At 38.2% G+C, this 24,960-nt stretch overlaps 1 protein-coding gene across 1 annotated transcript in view; it reads left to right on the plus strand.

Annotated features, from left to right (window-relative positions):
- The window catches only part of LOC150077771 (solute carrier organic anion transporter family member 74D-like), a 146,775-nt gene that overhangs the window by 84,034 nt on the left and 37,781 nt on the right, over positions 1-24,960 (plus strand). Inside the window, exon 3 of the mRNA XM_090385174.1 lies at positions 13,127-13,225. The gene's annotated coding sequence lies outside the window, so the exon portion shown is untranslated. The remainder of the gene's footprint in view (positions 1-13,126; positions 13,226-24,960) is intronic.

The following is a 24,960-nucleotide window of genomic DNA, read 5'->3' on the forward strand; positions in this document are numbered from 1 at the left end:
TTATTTGGGGAATGTCCGGAATTTGAATCTTTTAGTAATTCGAAGCCAGACTGGACAAATTCAAACCTATAATGTAGGAGTTCTTAAAGGCTTCTTATTAGTCGATCACAGCTAGGAAGGAGAGGATCCCCCCCCCGTGATTTATTCCCTCTTTTTCCGGGTATAACAAATCGGCCTAGGCAAACTAAAGCCTCAGTGGTCGATGCCCCAGAAAAAAATCCCCAAACAACAACACCAAGTGACTGAGGAGTGAGCTATGTAGGTCAAAGGTATCGCCACCCAGGGAAAAGGAGAAAGAGATAGGATCAAGTGCCATCCCGGCGATTTCAGGATGCTAAAGTGGGGCTTCCGCACAGTGCCTCACCAACGTATTTTTACGCTCCAGGCATTGACACATTCTAACGCTCCCTCTAATAATATATATAGATAATCGTGAAGGCTTCTCAACAACTATTGCCTGTGGCGTTGGCTTCAATGGCCGGTCCTTCCGCATTGTTGCCAAACGCCTAAATGTGCTTTCGAAATATATTGAATTCGACTTCCTGTGCCCCCCCCCCTCAAAAATAAATGAAATTCCTAGCAATTACACTGAAGTTTGTTACAGCAAGTTACAAAGGTGAGTCCAATATCGTTTATTTAAATAGTATTGAACTTGAAGTCTTCATGATTTGATTTTCAAAGACAATTTCACCTTTCGAGTCTTTGGTTTCTCTTTCTAAGACGACATACTAATTGCTTATCTTCGTATTAAAACTACTTATATAATGTATAAAGGAAACATAAAGTCCACCAACCTGTGGACATTACGTGTCACCAAATAGCTTCCGTTGACAATGGCTAATTGGTAAACCACTCATCCGAGAAGAGACCAAGGAAAAGTAGAAACATAAATAAAAATTATCCATTTAATAAACAAAGTCCTTTCTACTTCTAAACTATTATCGAAGTTTGTTAAAAAGTCTATTAGTTTATATAAATAAGGACCCTTTTTTGTTTTTTTAAATATATAAAAATTGTGACATTTATGAGGTCAGAGAGGCATCTAAACACTGCGCATATGCATCTGTCATTCAACTTTTTTTCTTTTTTTTTTTTACAGGAAAGACAGTTTATATTACGAGACATTATTTCCCAAGAAAGCATGTCAGACTTATCTTTTTATTTTATCTTAAATCGTTGATTTATTTTTGGTTTGTTTATATCACAGAACTTTGGACCTGTCTTGTTGAACAAAACAGATTCTACTGCTTAGCGATTGTAAACATTTTCGTATAAATAAATCTTAAATAAAGACATAGATGGCACCACAATCGGGAAATTCTTTCGTCTGCTAATGGAAAAATAATAATACAATTTATTATTATCCTAAACCGATTGATTCATATTTTAATTAATTAATTAAAACAAACGTGATGGTAATTTAGATCTAGTAAATATTATTCTGTTTAAAAATTTGTAATTCTTGCATTTTTGTAAGTGTTTTAAACATTTTCCCAAATGTCAACTTGTTGATCATAAAGGGCGTGTTTAGATGTTTTTTCAAGCCAATAAAATTCTTCTTCGAAGTGACGTAAAACCAATTACGAAAAGTAATTGGTCTTTGTACATCGAGAGAGTTTCAACCCAGTATTTTAATTTAAATAAAGAAATTATCTCCAAAATATAAAAGATGAGGAAAATGTTGGATGGTATTAAGCTTGTCAAGTGTAGTATCTTCCCAATCGATAATTGTCTTCAGTTTCGTTGATGGCTAAAGTATCGGTGTGCCTCATATGGCCTTGACTTATCAATGTCAGCTCCGTACACCTGCGTCCTTTTGCAAGGTGGTGGGAGGACCTAAGCCCTAACCCCAGCCTTGGTAACGGAGACGCTACTTTTCATTCCCCTTCCTCTAAGATATGAAGGCGCATGTCACTAAAAAAAAAAACTGATCTGACTCTATTGACGCCCAGCAAGTGCTGAGGGGCCCTCGTTTCTTTACTACCTGTACACAATTCGTAGCCCACGTGCGCGTTTCGGTAGAACCTTGGGTAGGGAACTCCACGTGCGTGCAGTCGCTGAAAACAAGGCACCATAGGAGGTCTAGAAGCCACGTGTCTTCTTTACGCGTTGTTGGCTGAGAATGGCTTGTCGCGTGTATTTCTAACGCAGGTTTTTCCATGAATAAGTTCGCCTGGTGAATGAATGACTTTACAGGAAGATTGGACCTTTTATTGAACATCTGGTATTGACTGTGTTTTCGGAACGATGTGATAAGCCGCCCCTATAACCTTCAAGCGAAAGGTAAGTGTTAATATGATGTTTTCAATGCCGTTTGCAAAGCTATGTGGGGTTGTTTATACCGCTGGTGCTCGCTGTCCTTTTCTGATAATGTGCAGTCATTTCACACGGTGGGATGCTCATCAGTAAGGATATGCATTTTTGATATTTTTGAATATAATTCCTTAAGTCTCCTTCGGGAGTATATTATTTCTTGTAATAATTGCTTTAAAGAGGCTAAAAATTCCTTTGACTTCTATCAAATGAAAACAGGTTTTTCGAAAATAAAATACTAGTGAGAACTGTATCACAATATAGGGGTGTACACAGAGAGTTGGAAGAGGAGAAATCAAAACATCCCGAAATTTTTATCGATCACCCTCCTTCTCCATCAAATTTCTGTGTTCACTCCTGTCATATGAGGAAATATCTGTTGTTGTTGGATTTTAGGAGCATCAGCGACTAAGGCCATATTGCTCCATGTTTATTCTCTGTAAATTGCGTGTGTTCTAAGATCGATTTTCTATTTTCTGGATGAAAAACCCGAGTTTCAGAGTTTTTCATCCATTAAAAGTAAAAATTCCTCACTTCATCGAAGGGACTTGAAGGGTTTTCTCATCCGGTGTGGGGAGGACGGCGATTCTATCAATTGTGCTAACCGCGAAGGCGAGGGAAGATCTAATTTGAATTCTAGAAGAGTTGTTTGTATGTTGTAGAGACAGGTGAACAGGACCTTCCTGGCAACTGTCACCAAAATTACCGCTTCTACTGAAAAACAGCATTTCCCCATGGGCAGCCTTAGGATATAGCTTAGAGGGCTCCATTAGGGAAGATGTTTGTATGAGACCCACCTGACTTTGACCCAATTCCCTAACAGCGGCTCTGGCCATAGCAGATTAACCAATGGTTGACTATATCTAGTCTGTAATGGAAGTGGTAGTTCAGAAGGTGATTTTCGGACATCTGTGATTATTTTACATTATATTATAGTACTATAATATGTGCTACAATATATTTTATAATTATATTATACCATAGAGGTAATGTTTGGTGCCTGTGATTATATTACGCGCTATTTTTGATTATATTTTACAAAAACTATAGTTGTTTGCAAAATAAGCAACTAGTTGCCTGACTCTTTCCTTGGAGTAAGTTTTGTAAGAGCATATTAAGAAATCGAAGCATGTCGCTATACTGAAACATCCCTGGCACTGAAGACCTGTCCTAGGACTGAGAGATAATAAATTGAATAAATGCATGCGCGTGTCTCAATACTGGATGAATGTACTATTAAGAAATACAGTTGTCCTTCACAACCAGACAGTCATGAGCGACTTGCCAAACCTTGAAAACACAGCTTATCGCGTTGAAAAAAATGGAAACTGGTTACGTCTTTACCATAGCAGACTCGTGTCGAAATCCTTTCGTTTTTTAACTCATTATGAGTCATTTTTCAAGCGCCTTTTTCACTTGAAAATTAGCAGTTTGAAATATCAAAGTGTTCACCACGACCGCTTTTGTTTTCTTCCAGGTTGTCTAATAAACGCTCGTGGTGGTTATATTAGAATTTTAGGACACCTGCGGGAGGGAATTCCTACAAATAACTCGTAGGGTTCCTCCTACAAAGGACTTCAAGGGGTCCTGTATAATTAAACTACTCTTTTTTACTGAAATTAATACCTTTTTTTAAAAATATCCCTTTTTTTTCCTAAATCTTTCTAATTCGCGAAATAGACAAAAAATTACCTTCGAAAGTCCTCATCCAACTTCATTTATTCTGTCATATTTTTCCTCTTCCTTATTTACTGAAGACACATGAAATAAAGGATACTTCCTTGATAAAACAGCATGTGACTTCATACACAGACGTGGATGGCGAAATTCCATATTTTCCTTTTGTCAGTAATAAAAACAAACTGCGATGTCTCATTTACTCTGCTGAGCTGACAGAAGTTTATATCCAGGATGTAGGACTTTAATTTACCATTAAACGAGGGACGAAATCAAAGGAATTTTGTAAATTAAGATTTGTTTTTGTGTATCGTAAATGTGCATCATTACTGAAGCGTCAAATTCTGTTTCTATCAACAGGCACTGGCGTATCCAGGTATCATCATAAGGGGAAGGCATAGCGACTAGGCTTTTGAGCTTTTTTTTTTTTAGAACGCCTCCTGCATTCTTTTTCTTTAATTTCAAATTTTTGGTTAAGGGGGGCCATATTCCCTCTCTGCCCACCCCTGAATCCACGCAGACATACCTTTCAAGCTCAATGTCATCTTTTTGGGTGATTCTCCATATAACGACAAAGTTCGATAAATCATCGATAGGACACCATTCAGTTCCCTTGCCGCCTGCCTGCACTGTACAAATAACTTCATGTCCGACCCCATTGTAACTCCTAAATGTATGGGATCTAGTAGTGTGGAGGAATTTTTATGGGCCTTTTTCACAACGTGGCTGAATTATTCGGTCAAAGGAGAAAGTAGCAGGGTTTTTCTCCCGGAAACTCGGGTTTTTCCTGCAGCAAACAGAAACTTCAGAACACACCCATTTTACAAACAATATACATGGAGCAACATGGCCTTAGTCGCCGATGCTCCTTAAACCTAACAATTAACCAACTGATCAATTTTAATTCAAAATCACCAAGTTTATTTTATTTTGGGGTTGCTGTTCTACAAGTTTTAGACCCTAGATTTTGCTTCATTTAAACACAGCTGCCACTTTTCTGACCATCCTAAAGATTAAGTCGTGCTGAAGAAGCATTTCTTTGGCGTTGATCACCCATCGCTGTCTCAATCTCAAGGTGTTCCAACTTATACTCAAGAAAAAGGACCATTGATTAAAAAACTAGCTTTCCCTTCGAGCTCCCCCCAAATTTTTTTTCAGTCGCTCTTGTTCTGGTGCAGGTGTTTTTAAACGCCCTCAAATGAGAGAAAAACAAGGAAACTGAGTAGACGAACAATATTAGCAGCTGCGTTCGGTGGCAAATAGCAGATATAAATCATCGGTCGTGTTGGTATTATGTGTTCTCCCTTTCCGGTTGTTGTTTTGTTTTTGTAAAAGCCAGAAAACCTATACTTCAGAAGAAATTGCAAAAAAAAAACATATTTCGATTTTTATTTTGAAAAGGACACGTAGTTTTTCTACCAGAAACTTGGATTTTTTCTCCCACAAAGCAGGCACATCGATTAACTCGCAGTTAAAGACGCTCTCGTGGGTAGCACAGTCGTATAATGACCGTCCTTCCCACACGAGGTGGAAGCGACTCTGAGGTCAAATCCTGTCAATGACGCGAGGGATTTTTATGGGTCTTCCACAATGTGGCTGAGTTAGTCGATCTCAGGAGAGGAGGGCATGGTTTCTTCTCCTGGAAATTCTGTTTTTTTCGTCCAGCAAATAGCACACTCAGTTTACAGATATTGTATACGGCGCAATATGGCCTAAACTTGGCCAGAAGGTTTACTTATTTATTGGTGGATTAAAGACGCTTTAACATCTTTAGCCATAGTGCGCCGATTTTCAGAGATGTAAGAAAAATTAGGACACTTTCATAACATCAAGACAAAATTACTTCAAAGGCAGCTACTTATACAGGGTTGTGAATACCCAATTTTCAGAAAAATGGTCTTACAACTTTGTCATCAGACCTCATATTTATTTTTGTTTGGGTCTCACTGAATGTGATGGAAGATACTTTGTCTTTCCACTTTTCAACCAAGTGCATTGAGTCAATCATTACTACTGTTTATCTTATCCCACAATGACTTTCTCCCACTGACTGGAAATCCTATCCGCAGTTCTTTATATGGTGTTTTGATGTATTTAGTTTCAACTCATTCTACTTTCCTCTTTAATGAACCTGATTCCAAATGTACTGGAATATATGCTAGTAGTTCCTTCGTCATGATTTCTATTTCATTATCCAATCGGATGGAAGAACTTAGTTAAGATCAATGTTTTTAAAATTCAATTCTGGGTTATGTTAAATAAAGAGCTGCTTCACCTTTGTTCAACTTTCAAAGAACACTTCGACTTCAACTCATTTCTTATTTTGTATTTGTCTTAAACTTTCAACATTCCTTCACAAACTCACCTCACGAATACAGAGAGATTGAGGTCCATCGTCAACACCAATCAAACGTGGTGGCAACAGCGCTGATGATAAATTGTCAAGTATTTATTTTATTTTAGTTCAATATAATTTTGGAAGCATCAGGAACCTCTGAGAAACCGTTGATCAGCTTCGTGAGATTTACACAGTCTCAAGAAGCCACACACCCGTACCAATTTGATTTGAGTGCTTGGCTTCTTTGAAGGCCCAGGGCAGGTCGGACAAAAGTGATCTCGATATTCACATTGACAATTGATAATCTAATCCCAACCAAGGGATTATATTGATTAATATAACGATGCTCATGCAGTTGCCTAAGGTGTATGGTCTTCAACAATCTCCAGAAGTGTTTCGCATGTCTGGTGATTGCTGAAGATCAACAGCATATCTAAAGTCCGTCCACAACGGTGACAAAAACTATTTCTTCAAGTTTACAGTACTTTGTTTCTCATGTATCGTGTTCTACATTCACTGACCAAAAAAATGTTAAACCTTTATTCAATATCTAGTAGGGCCACCTGTGATACGGTAATCTATCACACTGGTAATGATGAATATATCAAGTGATATAATGCAGATTTGAATTGCTCTAGGACATTCTAAGCCAAAAATATCACAAGGTCAGTGGGAAAAAAGTCTTGAACAGGAATTTAAATCTTTACTAAGATTAAAATGATACTTAGATAAGTAAAGCCGAATATTTCATTAGACTGTGGGCCAAACATTATTTAATCTTTAAAACCTGACAGTTGTTTAAAACTAGAAGGCATTAAATAAAAGATTGTGAGACCTTGTCCTAGATGGTATTAGACCAAATCCCTCTTCAAGGATGCATGCTTGCTTGAAGGTAACCTCTTACGATGACCTTGTTTTTTTTTTTTTTTCTAGGGGGTGTTACTTATTTCTTTCGCTTCTAAGGCTGTACATTGAAAATTCAAACCCTGGACAGTTATTATTAACTATTGAAGAAAGGTTAACAAAAAATCTTTAGTTACGTTGGCTTTCAAACAAAAATAAACGTCGAATTAAGATTTTAAAAAGTGGTTTGAAACTTGTTCTTCACATTGAAAAGCAATGTTGGAATGTCAAGTACACGTCACACCTAGCTTTTTTTTTTTGTTTAATATTTTATCTGCTGATGCATTTCTCTTGAGATGTAAAGGTATTGAGGATAATTATGGCTACTACCGCCCTTTATGTTTGTTCAATATTTTTCAGTTGCGAAACCTAAATGCTACACACTCTTGGTCGTGCAAATCAAGAGTGAACCTGCACTCGAATATATGTCCTGAATCTTGAATGAGAATTATTTTTAGAAAAGTAATCCTGCTAGTTGGTTGGTTGGTTGTTGTTAGGTTTTAAGCGTCAGCAACTTAGGCCATATTGCGGCATATATAATGTTTGTAAATTACGTGTGTTCTTTTGTAGAGTTGCTGTTTACTCATTGAAAAACCCGAATTTTTGATATATGGTTTAGGAGTATCACCGATTAAGGCCATATTGCAGCGTGTATATTGTCTGTAAATTGTGTTCTGAGGTCGATTTTCTGTTTTCTGGACACAGAACCCTAGTTCTGGGAGGAAAAACCATGCTACTCTCTCTCCTGAGACCGACTAACCCAGCTACGTTGTGAAAAAGGACCATAAAATTTCCTCAGGTCATCGACAGCATTCGAATTCAAGTCTTTTCCACCCGATTTGGAGAGGACGGTGATTATACCAACTATGATACCCACGAGGAAAATCATACTAATAACTGCAAGTCAAAATTGCCCTTTAACTTTAATTCATACGTGTTGGAAAAGCTCCTAGACTGAGTGGACCTCCCACTCATTATCCGATAGAAAAAATTGGATTCATTCAATTCAAGGTCTTAGTTACCCTGGCACTAATTTAAACCATTGCCATCCCATTCAAACTATTGACATTCTGTGATTGTAGAAGGGAAAAAATATGAAATAACGTGGAGTGGATTGTTTTCGAAATATTCTTGGACTGAAAGCAATTAACGTTACTCAGCAGGTAGGGTGAATCAATGTGCCAATATTCAATTTGCTAAGAAAGGTTAAATCTAAAATTAATTTTCTATTTTCTGGTGGAGTTTCTTTGCAATCACAGTATAAATTCTTTGTTTGCAACATAGAAAAAAACATAGAAAATGAATGGTATTTTTATGAAAGCATTTTATGAGAAATAAAAGGTGTCCCCATCAATTTTGATCAATAGAATATTCATCAAAATTGATGAATATTCTATTCACATTGGAATGAGCAACATTTTAAATATTTGAATCATGCAATGCTTAACAATTTCAAGATTGGGACAATTTAAATAAATGAGATCTATAATTCGTATTCGAAACACAAATGCTTGTATCCTTTATCCTATTTGTTGTTTTGCTGGATGAAAATCTCGAGTTTCCGGGAGAAAACCATCTTATCCTCGAATGAATCAGAATAACTCGCACACTTTGCGAAAAAGGCAAAAAAATTCCTCACGTCATTAACGGGATTTGAACTGCCTTTTCCACCCAATTTGGAAGGACGATGATCATAACCACTGTGATATCCGCGAGGGTGTGTAGGGAAGTTACGCAGGCTGCTTTGTTGCATCATGGGCTTTTCAAACCTGGTATATGAAGTGAACTAGATCCATCAGTTTCAATGAAGATACAGAAAACGAGGAAGTTCAGCACTGTGGAGATAGATGACTCCAAGTAGGGGGCTAAAGGGACGATTGTCCCCTATGATCTCAGTCATATGCAGCGGCATAGCCAGGGTAGTGCCAGCAGGTACATTGTACCCCCTGACGCCGGAATCTGGTATTGTGGCGCTTTTTTAGAAAGCAAATAGCGCCTTTTTTTGTGAATGTACCTTCTCGCAAAAAATCCTGGCTACGCCACTGATCATATGCCCTTTTTACTGCTATTTGTTGATTAAAGTCTATTGTTTTTCCGGAACACTGCTTTCTTTTTTGATATCCTGGGGTTACCCCTGCTTGTGCCTCCATTTGTAAAGAATAAACAAAATCTGAATCATAAACATGATCACTGAATTATGACCTACATCTTTCATATTGTTAGAGATGGGTAGGTGGGCCGCCATCCACACGGATAAGAGCTGCTGCTCTCCTAGGCATTGACTCCACCACAGACGTCCCAAGGGATCTGCAGCCATCCTTCGTATGGACACGCAACCTTCGTTTGAAACAAACGAAGGTTGCGTGTCCATACGCTTCATTTCCTGTTCCTAAACATCCCACAGGTGTTCAAATGGGTTGTAGTCAGGAAAATTTGGAGGCCAATCAAGGTGGGTGATATCTTCACTGTATTCCTTGAATCACTTGTACACAGTGCTTACCTGATAACACGGTGCATTGTCCTCTTGGAAGATCCCGTTTCTCTTCCAGAAAAAATGAAACATGACAGGGTGTACATTGACTCATTGACTCCTAAGAGCTGCCGATAGATCTCACCAGTGCAACTTTGGTCCATATGCACCAGGAGTTTTCGTTCAGAAAAACATGTCCTTATTTAGTAACCACTGTCACCTACCTGGATGGTGTGCACCATGCACGATGGGTACATGGACTCGTGCCTTCGTAGGTAGCACAGTTAGTAGGATCGCCGTCCTCCCCACACCGGGTGGAAAAGACCTGAGTTCGAATCCCGTTGATAACGATAGAAATTTTTATGAGTCTTTTTCACAACGTGGCTGAGTTAGTCGGTCTCAGGCGAGGGTGCATGGTTTTTTTCCCCTGGAAACCCTGGTTTTTCGTCCAGCAAACAAAAAATCGACTTGAGAACATTGCAGTTTACAGACAATATACAGGAAGCAATATGGCCTTAGTCGCCGATGCCCCTGAAACCCTACTACAACACAACCCCCAATGGACTCGTGTTGCTTACGCCACGCACGAAGGCATCCGTCGACGTGTTGCACCAGATATTTAGCCTTATTCGACCAGCACACCAGTGTGTTGTGGATACCACAGCACTGGCCGTCAAAGATGATCAGCGGTGAGGAGAGGGTGTCTCTTGGGTTCTCTTCTGTGGACACCTTAATTTTGAATGTATTGCGCATCGTCATTTGGGACATTATCCTTGCATTCCCACATTGTATTGTGACGTCAACTGCAGCACAATGACCTGCCATCGATCCATCCCTTAGAGCACGCTGCACTCTTCGCTCACCATGAACACCCACTTTGCATAATACTTTATAGTTTTCTCGGCAGTTGATAGTTTGAGTCGTTCAACACCATTCTTTGTACGCCTTAAGACATGTCATTTCTGACAAGACATGCCAAGACACAACCGACAAGACATGCCATTTCCGATATGGAAGCACCCGCCACACGAGCTCTCACACTCACCCCTTCTGAAACTCTGTGATATCTTTATTATGTTCCATAACTGCACTTCATCACTTTAACTTGCACGCATCATTATCAGTCATTTTCAATCCACTGCAGGATGTGCAGGATGAAGGCCTCTCCAGCAATTTTCCAGTTTCCATTTACTACCCACGAACTCGTGAATTCATCTGTCCATCTCCATTGTTATCTTCCAGATTTTCATCTAGCTCCTCTTGGGTACCATTCTGTTATTTTCTGAGTCCATCTGTCATTATACCTTCGAGCTATGTGTCTTGCCCAAATCCATTTCAGTTCTTTAGTTTTGATAAGAATGTCCTTTACTTGTGTTTGCTGCATAACCCATGTGTCTCTTCTTATCCACCAGTCTGATTCCTAATATAATTCGTTCCATTCTTCTCTTCTCTTCCATTCTTTTTGGTGAGTGCCCAAGTTTCACTTCCATAAGTCATGGTGGGGAGCATACATCGGTTCATGATTTGAGACAAACTGGGATATTGCTCTTCAGTTTGTGACTATATTTCCTGAATGCTATCCATCCAAAATTTATTCTTCTCTTGTCTTCCAGCCATTTATCATTATTACAGCTAATGACTTGTCCCAGCTAATAACGTGTCCCAGATGACTCGCACTACCAGATGCCAATTACCACTGCTCTAACGTACAAAACGGTTCGGGTTTTTATACTGCGAACTATGGAACGAGTCCATTATGGATGAGGTGGTCATATTCAGTGATCACTGGGTGTGTTCAAGTCGACCATCAACCTCCAGAAGACAAAATTATGGAAAGAATCCTATGTTCTTATTGTATGTTATCAGTTACACTCTCATCACCGTTTCAATGCTGTTGCTGATGCGTTGTTTCCGATTTTAAAATTTGATTTTTAAAAAGAAAATTAAAAAACAAAATTTTACTTTATTTTTTGAAAAACTCGTTTATAACCAACAGGCACACCACACGCAAATGAAAACTTAATCTTTGATTTCATAGTTCTCATGCTGGCTCATTGCTCAGACATACTTAGTTGCTATAGCAACTAAAGCAGACGAGAAATTTGAAGTGGTTCAATTGATCTCGTTTCCACTACTACGTGATGTCTTCTGCATTCTGTCCGTACAACCGTGCTCGCACATTTCGGGTCCCCTTCGCACAGAGTTCGATTCCAGACCTTTCTAAATGAATGACAACATTAATTTGATTAATTAGGTAGACATTATTTTTGTTCTATTAGTTAATAGAGATTACTGTAAATCGCACGTGCTCTGTGGTCGATTTTCTGTTTGCTGGATGAAAAACCCGAGTTTCCAGGAGAGAAAAAAACCATGCTACTCTCACCTGAGACCGACTAACTCTGCCACGTTGTGAAAAAGGCCCATGAAAATTCCTCACTTCATCGACAGTGACTCGAACTCAGGTCTTTTGAACCCAGTCTGGGGAAGACCGCGATTCAACAACTGCGCTACCACGAGGGCACTGTATTGAAATAAAAAGAAATGATTTTGGGGATCACTTATGAAAGTACGCGTGCTTTCTGGATTCATGAATTAAAGTTTCAGAAGATAAATGATGTATTGTCCATCTTTCCTTTTAAAGATGGACAACATTAAATTAAATTCAAATATACACAAAAAAAAATTTTAAGAAAGGGACCCGCATACTCCAAAACAACTAAATATCTTGTTTCCTGTAGTTTGGTGCTCTCCGCCTTAAACGAAAGCACGTGTCGCTAAGGATACAAGGTCATCCAAGCAAGGCATGCGCACTTTCGTAATTCCAAAAATCATTTGTTTTCATTTGAACGCGGCATTCTGTTATGTGAATAGTTCTTCAGTTTTTTTTTTATCCTTTTAAAGATGGACAAGAATTTTTTATCCTCCACTATAATCTCTTGATTTCACTTATTCAAAAACTTAACCTTCAGCAGCCGACAGAAAAAAACAATCATGAAAATGCAGAAGATGAAATCTACCAATCGACATCATCCTGAATTATGCCAACAGATATTTAATGGTTTGTTGCTAAGATACGCAATGTGAGCCGATTGTTGCCTATGACGTAAATGAAATGTACTGATACGCGTATTGAAAATTTTAAAAAAGAAAAATCACTTTCGTCTGCAGTGAAAATATTTTGAAAACTGATTGTTTTAAAATTTAATTTCATTTGCTGACCTGCGTGTTATGCAGGCCTAAAAATACGGAATAAAATATGGGTGGGGGGGAAGGAAAAAGAGGGATAGAAAAACTGACAACAACCAGATTAGGCAGTTAAGGCCGTGAGGTATATCGTGTCTGCAGATTGAGTTTTATTTTGTATGTACAGTATATAAATTGGAATTTTTTGTTTAGATTTTGTAATAATTGCGTTCTTTTTTCAGACCCCCTTAGTATCTTCGGAAGATGACGTCATACACCTGTTGTTGTTTACACAAGTGGGCTGTCTGAAGAGGCAATAGAACCAAAGGATAAAACTTAATGTAAGTCTGCCAATCCTCATTTAAATATTGTTTATCGCGAGAAAAGGGGTTGGAATGTTCGTTTGTCAGTGTACCCGCTATGCGTAGAAAGCGGAAGTTACTACAAGATGGGGGATCTTTGGTTTCCCCAAGGGCCCATCATTATTTAACAACAAATAAGTATCATTTATCTTGTTCATCTGACGCGTTTGTTTTGCAATCCATTAAAAATGGTGTCTAGACGCATTTCTAGCAGGAGAAAGATTGCAGTGAACTCTGAAAGGCTCCTTTAAGCATATGCCAGCGGAATGGGGGAAAGGGAGAAGGAGGGGGGAACACACGGACACGTGTCAACAATAAACTAGCAAAACAAAAGCGCAGTTTCCGGTGTCTGCTGCCAAATTAGGCCACACCTACGGCGGTTGGTTGTTGTGGTCATGGTTGGTCTCGAAATGGTTCTCCAAGAAGTGTCCGGGGAGTAATTGTAATCCTAGTTGATCTACCCTTATGAATGAACTCGCCCACGGACGTGGATTTCATGTTAAACAAAGAGTGAAAAAGGAAGAATGAAAGGGGGATGGATGGGGGGAATTAATGGCGTAGTGCACCGAAACTAAGATAGCAAAATGATATTCACTTGTGCTTGTACACAGGGAAACCACAGATGCACTTTATGGAAGAGCAACAACGCGTGAAAAGTTAAGAATGAAAATTTGATAAATGAGAAAGTAGAGATCAAGATTGCGAGAGAGACGGACAGACAGACAGACAGAAAAAGATTGATAGATAAAAGAAAGAAAGTGAAAGAAAGATATAAATAAAACAAAGTTAGAGTGAGAGAGATTGATAAGCAGAGAGATAAATAAAAGAGAGTAAGTTAAAGTGATAGATAGAGAAATTCGTAAGTATAAGAGAAAGAGGGAGAAGGATTCGTGAATGAAAGACAGAAGAGAGGGAAAACGATAGAGATATTGTGAGAGAAAGAATGAGAAAAATGATTTCTAAATAAGAGAGTGAAATAAAACGAAGGATTAATAAGTAAGATAATTGAAAGATTGATAAGTAACTGCAAGAAAGAGTGATAAATAAAAAGATAGTGAAAGAGCGATAGAGAAATTCATGAATGAAAAAGTATAAATGAATATAAATAAGAGAGAAAGAAACAAAGATTGATAAGTAATTGAAAGAAAACGAGAGAGAGAGAGAGAATGAGAAAAGAGGGAGAAAAAGATTTGACCAAAATTAGACAGAAAGAATGAGAAAATAAGAGAGATTTCTAAATAGGAGAAAGAAATAAAAATGATTTATAAGTGAAAGAGAAAAAAGGAAAAGAAAAACTGATAATAAAAGAGAGAGCGACTGATAAATAAAAGAAAGAGTTACCGTAGCCAGAGGTCAGACGCGAGAGTGCATTGATAAACACGCCTTGAGTGACCGGGAATCAAGCCCGATGACTATTAAATACGGTGCTGTTTCGTGTATTCTCCCTTTCTTGTGAACTCTTCTGACTGTGTGGTCGTCCCGGAGTATAAACAAAAAATGTATTTTTTTTTTTTTTTTAGATAGGGAGGAAAGAAAGAGAAAAAGATAGATATTATGTGAGAAATAATGAGCAAAAAAAGAGATTTATAAATAAGAGAGAAAGGAAAAGAAAGAAAGTGAAAGAGAAAAAAAGAAAGATTGATAAATATAAGGGCAAAAGTAAAAGACAGAGAGATAAAAAAGTTCATAGATAAGAGGCTGACAAATAAAAGAAAGAAAGTGATAAATAAAACAAAGATAGAGTGATAAATAAAATATAGTGAAGGGCAGATAGAGAAATGAATAAATAAAAGAGAATAGAAAGAGAGATGACACCTGGATGAAATTTACTGTTACCAAATCGACTGTAAATATACAATTTACAGTTGGGAAATCAACATTTTTGGTTTCCTAAATCTGAAATTTACAGTTTGGAAATTGACATTTTTGGTTTCCTTATTGTAAATCTGAAATTTACACTCAGGAAATCAACATTTTCGGTTGCCTAACTGTAAATCTGAAATTTACAGTTGAGAAATCAACATTTTTGGTTTCCTAAATCTGAAATTTACAGTTCTGAAATCAACATTTTTGTTTTCCTTACTGTAAATCTGAAATTTACACTCAGGAAATCAACATTTTGGTTTTCTAACTGTAAATATACAATTTACAGTTAGGAAATCAAGGCGCCTGCAAATATTTAGTCATATATTGATTATTTATCATAATTGAGACGCCGTTCTACTTTGAGCGAGTCATAGTCAGAGCCCACACGAGCCAAACTTCAGATTGAGCGCCTGTGACGTCATAGACAATTTTTTTATAAAGTAAAAAGATAGGTGGAAAAATATGCATCTTGCGCCATCCGAATGAGACTACAGCAGGTTTAACAAAAAAAGAACTCGTACCTTCCAAGAGTGGTGACGTATTGGCCTTCCTCTTTCTTACACTTTAAACTTGTGTCAGAGACAGCAGACGACCAATTCAAAGAGTTTAACGCGTGCGTCAGATCTAGAAATGTGTTTTGTCCCAACTGTACAAATATTATTTATCGGTGTATTTTTTATTTATTTATTTTTTTAAAAAAGCGTGGGAAAAATATTTGCTTTTATCTTCACTTCACCCCTATTTTGGTCTAATGCACAGTTCCCACCCGAGGCTATGCAGCGCGTGGAAGTCTAAGCCCGGGAACTGAAGGCTAAATTCCTTCTTTTCCTCCAAATTTACAGGTGCAACGGAAATTCATTAATGATTCCAATTCAATGATCGTCTCTATTATTAATGGAAGGTGTCGATGTTGCCCAATCTTACAAAATAAATTTTGAAATTTTTATCGATTTTAATATTTTCATAATAATTTAAATAATTGTTAAATTAAATCAATTTCGGTTGATTGATGTTTTATTATCTTCTTCTTTTTTCTTTTTTTTTTTTTTTTGCATTTAAAGGCCAATACAAAAGGCCTTGACAAAAGTTAAGCTGGCCTCTTAAGTGAATTCTTCTAATTAGCAAAGAAGCTTATTTAGCCACGAAAAAAAAATGCACCTGGCTTCCACCCGTTATTTGTCTGGCCCTTCTTTATAAGCTTTGTCCAGCAAGATTCCTACCTCTAAAAAAATATACGATCACCGCTGTTGTTGTAGTAAGGTTTTAAGAGCATCAGGTCAATTTTTTTTTGTTTCTCTGGATGAAAAACCGGATATCCCGGGAGCTACCCTTATGCTAACCTCACCTGAGACAGACTAACTTAGCTACGTTTTGAAAAAGACCCATAAAAATTCCTCACTTTATCGACGGGACTCGAACTCACATCATTCCACCCGGTGTGGGGAGAACGGTGATTCCACCAACTGTGCTATCCACGAGGAGCTGGTTGATTGCGAGAGGAGTATAAATTTCGGATGTCCCATTGCTGGCTTGTCGGGTTGTACATTTATTTTTCTGATAGCTTACACCATCTGAAGTCGACAATCGGGGTTTGCGTGCGTTGTGTGGTCGATTTTCTGTCCGCTGGATGAAAACCTCGAGTTTCCGGGATGAAAAAACCACGCTATCCTCGCCTGAAACAGACTAACTCAGCCATTTTGTGAAAAAGGCCTATAACAATTCCTCAAGTAACCTGCGAACTCAAATCTTTTCCACGCGGTGTGGGGAGAACTGCGATATTCTACCAACTGTGCTACCCACAAGGGCACAGCCCTGTTATGCCATCTTCAATGCCATCAACAAATACGCCATATTAACAAAAGTTTCTGGACACCTGAAACAATAACTCCACCTGCCATCCATGTTTCGAGAATAGGCACAAAAAAAGCAACTTGTCCACTCTGGAAGTAAACTGATGAACGAATTATGGTAGATGGTCGAAACGTTGAACTTAGCCACTCCAACGAAGTGTAGGATGCCATATTAACAATCAATCTGTTCATGCTTTTGCAGCAAAATACTAAATCAGTCATAGCTGGAGTGCTCACCAAAAAAAAAACTCCAAATGGAGAATGCTGAGGAGAGCGGTGTGGAGATTCTGTCGTTCCTCATTGAATAATTCTTCTTTCTGCACCATGATAATGGTATAGGAATCCTTCTTTTCTCTTTCAGTATGACAATGCACCATATCATACTGCACAGCCTAGAGTAAGCTAGTTTGATGAAATAAGCGTACAAACTTTTGATCTGTCCAGAGCCATTCCGACCATAACCCGATTAAACACCTTTAGGATGAAGGTGTTCAATCAGGTTGGCATTTAACAATTTAATTCTTTTATCATTCGTTGAAGTAGACATTACTGTACTTCCAAAGGCAAATTCAGTCACGATTAGATTATCTTTAATGAATTATTGGTGGTTCATAACTTTTGATAGCGTAGTGTATAAATAACAAATTAAAGCAGATGTTGGATTCCTATATTCTATAAATAGCGTTGAATAATTAGTTATTAATTAATTTCAGGTAGAGTCAGAAGAAAACAATTTGGAACGTGGGGTGCGCGGTGCATCTTGGGAAGATATAATGACGTTACCAAGAGCGTTTGTCTACTTCAATTCTCTTGTTTCTGCTCCCACCGAGCACACGTGCAGATTAAATCTCATCCTTTGTTCTTCGATCAGACAACCAATGCTCATTACTCAGACAGCGCGTGGCATTGACTGCACCCTGCACTTGATCGTATGCACATATTTATAGGCACAGAAGTGTTCAGAAAAGAAGACTTCAGTGTAAGCCACTTCTTGAGCTCCAAAGAGGGATCACTCTTGATTGCCATATCAATAATTTGTAGGGGTGTTATAGGTTTATTTTATTTTTAAGTTTTACTTCCATCCTTCCTCAACTTGAATTTATGCCCCCTCATGGTGTAGTCTCAGCAAGTGGAAGCATATTCAGTTTACTCAATCCATTCAAGGATTTAAACACCTCAATCAGATATTCCGCAGGTGCCAAGTCTCGAGACCCTGCAATTTGTAGAATTTAAGCTGGGCAGTTGGGCTGAGTGTAGTACCATGCAGTTGGTACGTTACTTTGTGGTTACTGCTTCCCATATGCGGTACTTTGCATTTGTCAATGGTAAACTTCAGTTGCCACTTCTCAGCCCATCTGCACAGCTTTTCTAAATCCTGTTGCAGTAGCATACTGTCATTAACCACCCTGCCAACCTTTGTATCATCTGCAAACTTGGACATTAAGCTTGATATACCTTCATCAGTATCATTGATAAATACAGAAAACAACAATAGCCAGCACTGAATCCTGAAGAACTCCACTAAAATATTAGTCCATAAAGAGCAGTGTCCATTGATTACCACTCTCTGCCTTCTCCCACTGAACTATCCTTTTATCCATTGTAGCAACTTGCTCTTAATGCCACACTGCTCCACACTTACTTCCTTAGCTGCCTCACTTAATATAATTGGATAGATTCCTTCCACCCCAGATGCCTTTTTTATGTCCATCTTCAACAATTTCTCATCAACTTTCATTTCAGTTATAACAAAATCATTTAGTTCCTCGTTAGAGATTTTTATAATTGTCATGTCAATTCAGAGTAATGCAGTGTCCTGCCCACTCACCAAATTTTCAATCCAAATGAGCACCATATTTTGCTGTCTATTAGGTACGTGCTCCTAATAAAGTGCCCAATCAGTGTATATTTTAAAGATCAAAATATTTTGTGTGAAACTACAAAAAAAAAAAAAAAAAAAAAAAAAAGTCTTCTGCTTCTTTGACCAAAAGACTTTTGGTCAAAGTCTTCTGCTTCTTTGACCAAAGTGCAGGGTATATTGCAACTGTTACCACGAGTTGCCTAGGTATTACACTACGTTCTCTCTGTTTATTGTTTACAGTATTATTATTTTTTATTTATTTATAAACCATAAATTTTAAAAGAATTAAACATATTATCGTATTATATTATTATTATTTACGAATAAATTCAAAAATCATCCCAAACGATCACAGATTTATGTTGAAAAAGCAGACGTAAACAGTGCTACTCTTCCCCCCCCCCACGAACAGGAGTGGGAAGGGGGTGTTGTCCATTAATCAATTTCGTCAACACTCCAACAAAAACAAACACTTCCAGTGCACAGTTAGCAATGCATCATGGAAAAATACGAAGGTCATTTATTCCTTTCATTTCTCCTGGCGTTTGGTTTCTACTTTCTTTTCGTCCACGTGCGCATAATCTCGTCTGCCTTTTAGGGAAACCATTTATGACTTCACGGTTGCGAGCAAACACGGTTCGATGAGCTCACGCAAGACACGAGACCGCGTCCCTAGGAGGAGGATTACCTGAAATATTCTCCGAAGACTTGCCCGTGTGTGGAGTGTAACGTTACACATCTCGTTGTCATGGTAACCGGGTGGGTTGGATTCGAATAATTAATTTGTCCGGTTCTTAATTACTTTTTGATGGTGACAGGTGTAGAAATCTCAACGGATGTCCAATTAAGAGTCTTCTGTGGTAGGACCAACCTGGTCACAGACGCTGTTTTGGCTGTGGTTGAAGAGTAGATGTGATTGGTTGATTTATGAGAACATGATCTGGTTAGGAGGAGCAAAAAGAAAAATTTATTCATGGATCATATTTCCTATTTTTTGGGGGGGGGACCTACCAAGTTGCGCAATTTATAAATCAGTCGAATACTCGAAGCTCCTGTAACACAGCTCACCTTTCTTTTCCTTTTTTCTTTCACTTTTTTTTTTAATAAAAAGAATATTGTTTAAGAAAATAGTGGAGTATCACATTTGAAATGATAATGAAGTGATGAACTCTGAAATGAGAGAGAGAGAAGATTAAAATTAGATTGACAATTAAATCCACTATTACAAATAAAACTGATTATCAATTACAGAGTGAGAGAAGGAATAATAAATATATAGACAAATAGATACATAAATAGAGAGAGAGAAAGAAAGGATAATAAATATTTATTTATTTATTTAAAAATTTCAGCAAAATCTATTTAAATTCTATGTAAAAATGAGAAAAAAAATACATAAAGAAAATTTTAGAAATAAAAAAAAAATAAACATTTCAACTCCAGGTATTAAGAAGACAGTTTCTTGGCATTGGATCAGTCTCATATTGAATGTTGAAGGTGATGGACTCCTCGGTGATGGTGAAGAGGTGACCGCCACTGTTAAGATAATCAAGAGTTTCGTGTCTTTTATGGTGGTATTCGAATAGAAGTCTGCTCTGCAACTTCCACCTTAGGCTCCACTTGAGGTTACGCTGATGTATTGACAGGAGGAAGTCGTCACCGCATCTTGTATGCTTCAAGTAGAAGTTGTTGATGATGGCCTTTGTGACAATGAATAAGATGTTGCAAGTGGTGTGTGTTGGCTGTTTAGAGTGAAGCAGATACCACTAGTCCTCCCGAGTGTAGGTGTGGTTGCAGGCGAGCCTTGCAGCATCCAATGCGTACTCGATCAGTTTGTCGTTCACTGGGCACGTGTTTTCCAGGGTACCTGGAGTGGCGCAGAAGATTTGTAGTTTGAGTGGGGTTGGAAGGATGTGCCACAGTCTACACTGGAAGTCAGTGTCCGATTTGGAACATTTAGTCCTGTACGGGAGGTTTCCACTGAAAGTTAGATGGTGGCTTTTGGAGAAGGGTGCAGGAAGACCTTGACAAGTGGATGACGGGAAAATCGTGGTTATATGGCGTGACATGATCAGCTGATAGACCTTTTTGGAGCGTGCAGGAGAAGTGATGACGAAGGTTGCAGGTGAGGATCGAGTGATATTTTCAATCCCTTTTGCTGTAGTGATGTCTGGAAGAACTGGTGCAATCGCTAATTTTAGACGTCTCTATTGCTGCTTTGCATTTATGGTTTTAATGGGAAAGTCTTCTGATCTTTTCCATTCAAGGCTTGGTGTTAGGAGGTCGCCTATGGTCTTTATTCCTGCCCAGTTCCACGTGGAAAAGAGGAGATGATCATCAGTTGCAGGATCTGTTATCCTTTTATTGTAGAAGAGCGGTTCTAAAACTATTGTGGGAATTGAAGTTTCTAGAAGGGTGTGGTGAAGGTTAAGCTTCTTCCAGCAGTGCAATGCGTCTCTATAGAATGAGGGTAGATTGGATGGTGCTGGCGCCATGTTCATTCTTAATATTGTTGATAGAATTAGTCCTCTATTGACTGTTACTAATAGTTTATCGGTAGTGGCAGAATATGTGTTTCTTTCGCAGCGTCTTTAGAAGAAAGGTGATCCGGTAGGAAGTTATTTTGTCATCAAGAGAGACCAACTCCTGTGTCCCGCGAGTGAGCCGCTGGCAGAGTTTAGAGCAGGAAGTCCAGTTAGTTTTGTTCCAAAGGAAGCTTTAGGTAGATGCTTGAATTCGGTGGAGGAAGTCAATAGGTGGAGTGAGAACTTTGAATGGGTGCTAGAGAACGCTTGCTGCCATCTGGTTGACAACAAGCACTCTCCCTCTCAATGAAGATGCAACGCACACTCTTCGCCATTTCTCGAGAGAGAGAGAGAGAGAGAGAGAGAGAGAGAGAGAGAGAGAGAGAAACATAAAAGTATTGATTGAGAGAAAGAGAGAAAAAACACTAGATGCACACATTTATTGCTCACCCATGTTAGTTACTCACCTGCTGGCAACATGTCAAGAATATTCCATTTGTGTAGCAGAGCTTTGAGGATATAGAGAGAAAGAAGGAAAGATGGATAGAGAAGGAAAACTAAATATATAGACAAATAGATAGACCGAGACAGTAGCATTTTGAATGCAAGAGACCGCAATCGACAGGGTTAACAGGCATCCAGCGCAGAATGATAATAGGATGCCAGATAAGCAATCGGTCAGTACGTGATATTTCAAGGGCACTGAAGATCCCTAAGTTGATGATTGGTGACGTCATCAATGGTCTGGGACTGTTTTTCATGGTTTGGCCTGAGACTATTGGTTGTTTTGGATGCTAACTGAATGCTGAGGTTTGTCTACACGTCCTGGACAATAATGCTGGAAAGCCTGTACAATATATCAGCAAAAAACACTCCATATCACACTGCTCGCGTTGTGATGGACTAGTTTAAGACATGAGTGTTGAAAAGTTGGACTAGCCAGTCCAGACCACCTCTGACCTTAGTCCTATGGAAAACCTCTGGGATCTTGGATGAATTGAATCGTCGTGTGAGTGTGAAGCCTAAAAAGGAAGGTTCCGGTTGCAGTCGTGCCATCAACCGCAAGTTGGACTTGTAACAGTGGAAAACGATCATTGATGAAACCACAGTACAGCAGCAGCTGACGAATATTATGGGAGAAGAATGATCAAATCTGGAGCTGGACTCCTTGAGATGCCTAATGCAATCCACGCCGCGTCATGTGCGGCTATAAATCGGTCAAAAGGTTGCCCTACTAGATATTGAATAAAGATTTCTAAATTTTTGTCTAATGAGTGTAGATGCTGATACAAATGATGGATACTTCGATGATTGTGATGTCGAGATGTTCGTGTTAAATTCAGGGGAGAGAATTCTAGAACAGATGAAGTGTCAAGGTAGACAGAGACAGTGAGAGAAAGCGAAAACAAGTATAGACAGCAGGAAGATTTTTCACCTCATCTCCGATTACCCAAATCTTCCATCGCTTGCTACGATGCATCAATCAACGTCAAGAGTGCGTCTTATTTATAAAGAAGCCCGCGCTCTTTCCTCCCACCACAGTCTATAATCCTTAAAATCGCATCGAGTTCGAAGCCACTGCGAGTGCCAAGGTCACTTTCCCAATTCACACGTTCCAAGCAGAACAGTTATATCGAACGTGGACTGAGGTCTTGCCGACAAGCTCGTGACTGACAAGGAACGCCGTTTGCTATGACAGGTGCGATGCTTTGAAGGCGTAAACAAACTATTCCCAGAAAGACCACCAGTGGCCGAACTTCGGTCTCTGTCTGTGCAGCGTCTGGCATTGGCGTTCATGTCTGTGCTCAGGCTCTTTTAAGAGACGATGATAGCTCGGAGAGTGAATGCACTTTCGTCTGTCCCTAAAACAAGCTGCGAAGGCACTCTTTTTCTCTCTCTGTACATTCAAAATGAAACTTGTCTTGACCACCCCTATCACAATGCAGGTCACATGACCTCTCCGCAATTCCCAGAGAATTCGTACAGTAAATACAGTCGGTGGTAGAGTTCGCATATTTCACCCACCAACTTTGGCGTACAGTCCCTCTGCTGGAAGGTGACACAATTGGCCACGTGTTCCATTGCGATGACGTCATTTCATTGTACTGATAGAGACGACCCTCGATTATCTGGGCTTCTGTTATTCGCTTGGTGATTAATCGTGGCCAGTCAGGGAATCCCACAAATCTGGAACTCCAAGGTGTGGAGAACAGCTTTTCAATTTTACTTTTGCGCTTCCTTAATTTACTTTCTTGGAATACGTCCCCTCATTCGCCACTATTTGTTTACTAATCCGCGAGATGCAGTCTGGGTAGTTAAGGGATCTCCTCTGATCAGTCTAGACAGCTTTTGCATAATGACTACGACCTTGACTATTCTTTCCAAAGTTCCTGGAAGTTGTCCATAAATAATTCAACTTATTGAAGTATAATTAACATTTAATTAGTTTTTTAAAAATTCCCCTACTTTCTAAAAGCTGCTAACTTCTAGGACCGTTGAATCCCTTATAATTTTCTTTTTATTTTTTATAATTTATTTCTTATTTATATTATTCATTTTTTGGCACGTTATCATATATACGCGTAATGCGCTTGCTTATCTTCATCATATCCGTCCGTCCGTTCACATGTGACAACTCCCACTGAATAGATATTTTCATGGATACCGTATGTCTTAGCTGAAACACTGGATGTTATGGCCATGCACTAATTGGGAAATGAATAGACGAGTGGTGAAGGCGCAGAAAGGAAATTATCTTGGTTTCGAGCATAAAAATTGTTGCTTTTCCTCCTCTATTTTTGTTATGTTTTATTTTTATTTAGTTATACTGATACTAATAACGACATTAATAATTAGGTATTAATATTTATTAGTTAAACAAGATTTAAATGCAGGTGAATCTAAATACAAGTCCTGAATCGCTAATCACCACAATTGATGATAATTCGAAACGCAGCTGATTGACGTCAACAAAAGTCTTTTCTTGTTTTGTTTTACTTACGGCACGTGAAACCTTGACATTTACGGTGTAAACAAGCAATAATAATGAAAATAGTCTTGTCTCTTTGGCATGCAATCAGTCTATTTTTTCTTCTTTCTCTTTAAGTGAAGCAATTCTTTATCCCATTAACAAAAGAAAATCCTGACTCTGGGTAAAAATGATCATGATGGTATTCTAATGCATGCTGTTTTTCTAAATCATGTTTTCTTCTTTCTTATTAATTAACCATGAATTCTAAATCCTTCAAGGGATTTCAGCAGAACTCAACATATAATAGACAAAAAGTTTAAAATTTTAAATAGTTTTTGATAGTTTTGTTTTAATTTTAGACATTTTGTTTGTTTTTAAAACAAACACTATTTAAGACTATTATTTTTACAAATAACAAAAATATTATAACTGTTACTAAATTTGTTTTGCAACATTTTTAAGAAAAACAAAACAAAGTGTTAAATAAACAAAAACACAACTTTTAATACTTATAACTTAAAATAACTTATAATAGTTTTGTTTATTTTTTTGAACAAACAAAACAATTATAACACTATTATTATTATTACAAATAAAACTTTTGTAATAATTATTAAAGTTTAAAACTTTGTTTTAAAATA

Source organism: Mastigoproctus giganteus, chromosome 11 (genome assembly GCF_048544385.1).
Source record: "Mastigoproctus giganteus isolate SK-2022 chromosome 11, ASM4854438v1, whole genome shotgun sequence".
Taxonomy (NCBI): Eukaryota; Metazoa; Arthropoda; class Arachnida; order Uropygi; family Thelyphonidae; genus Mastigoproctus; species Mastigoproctus giganteus.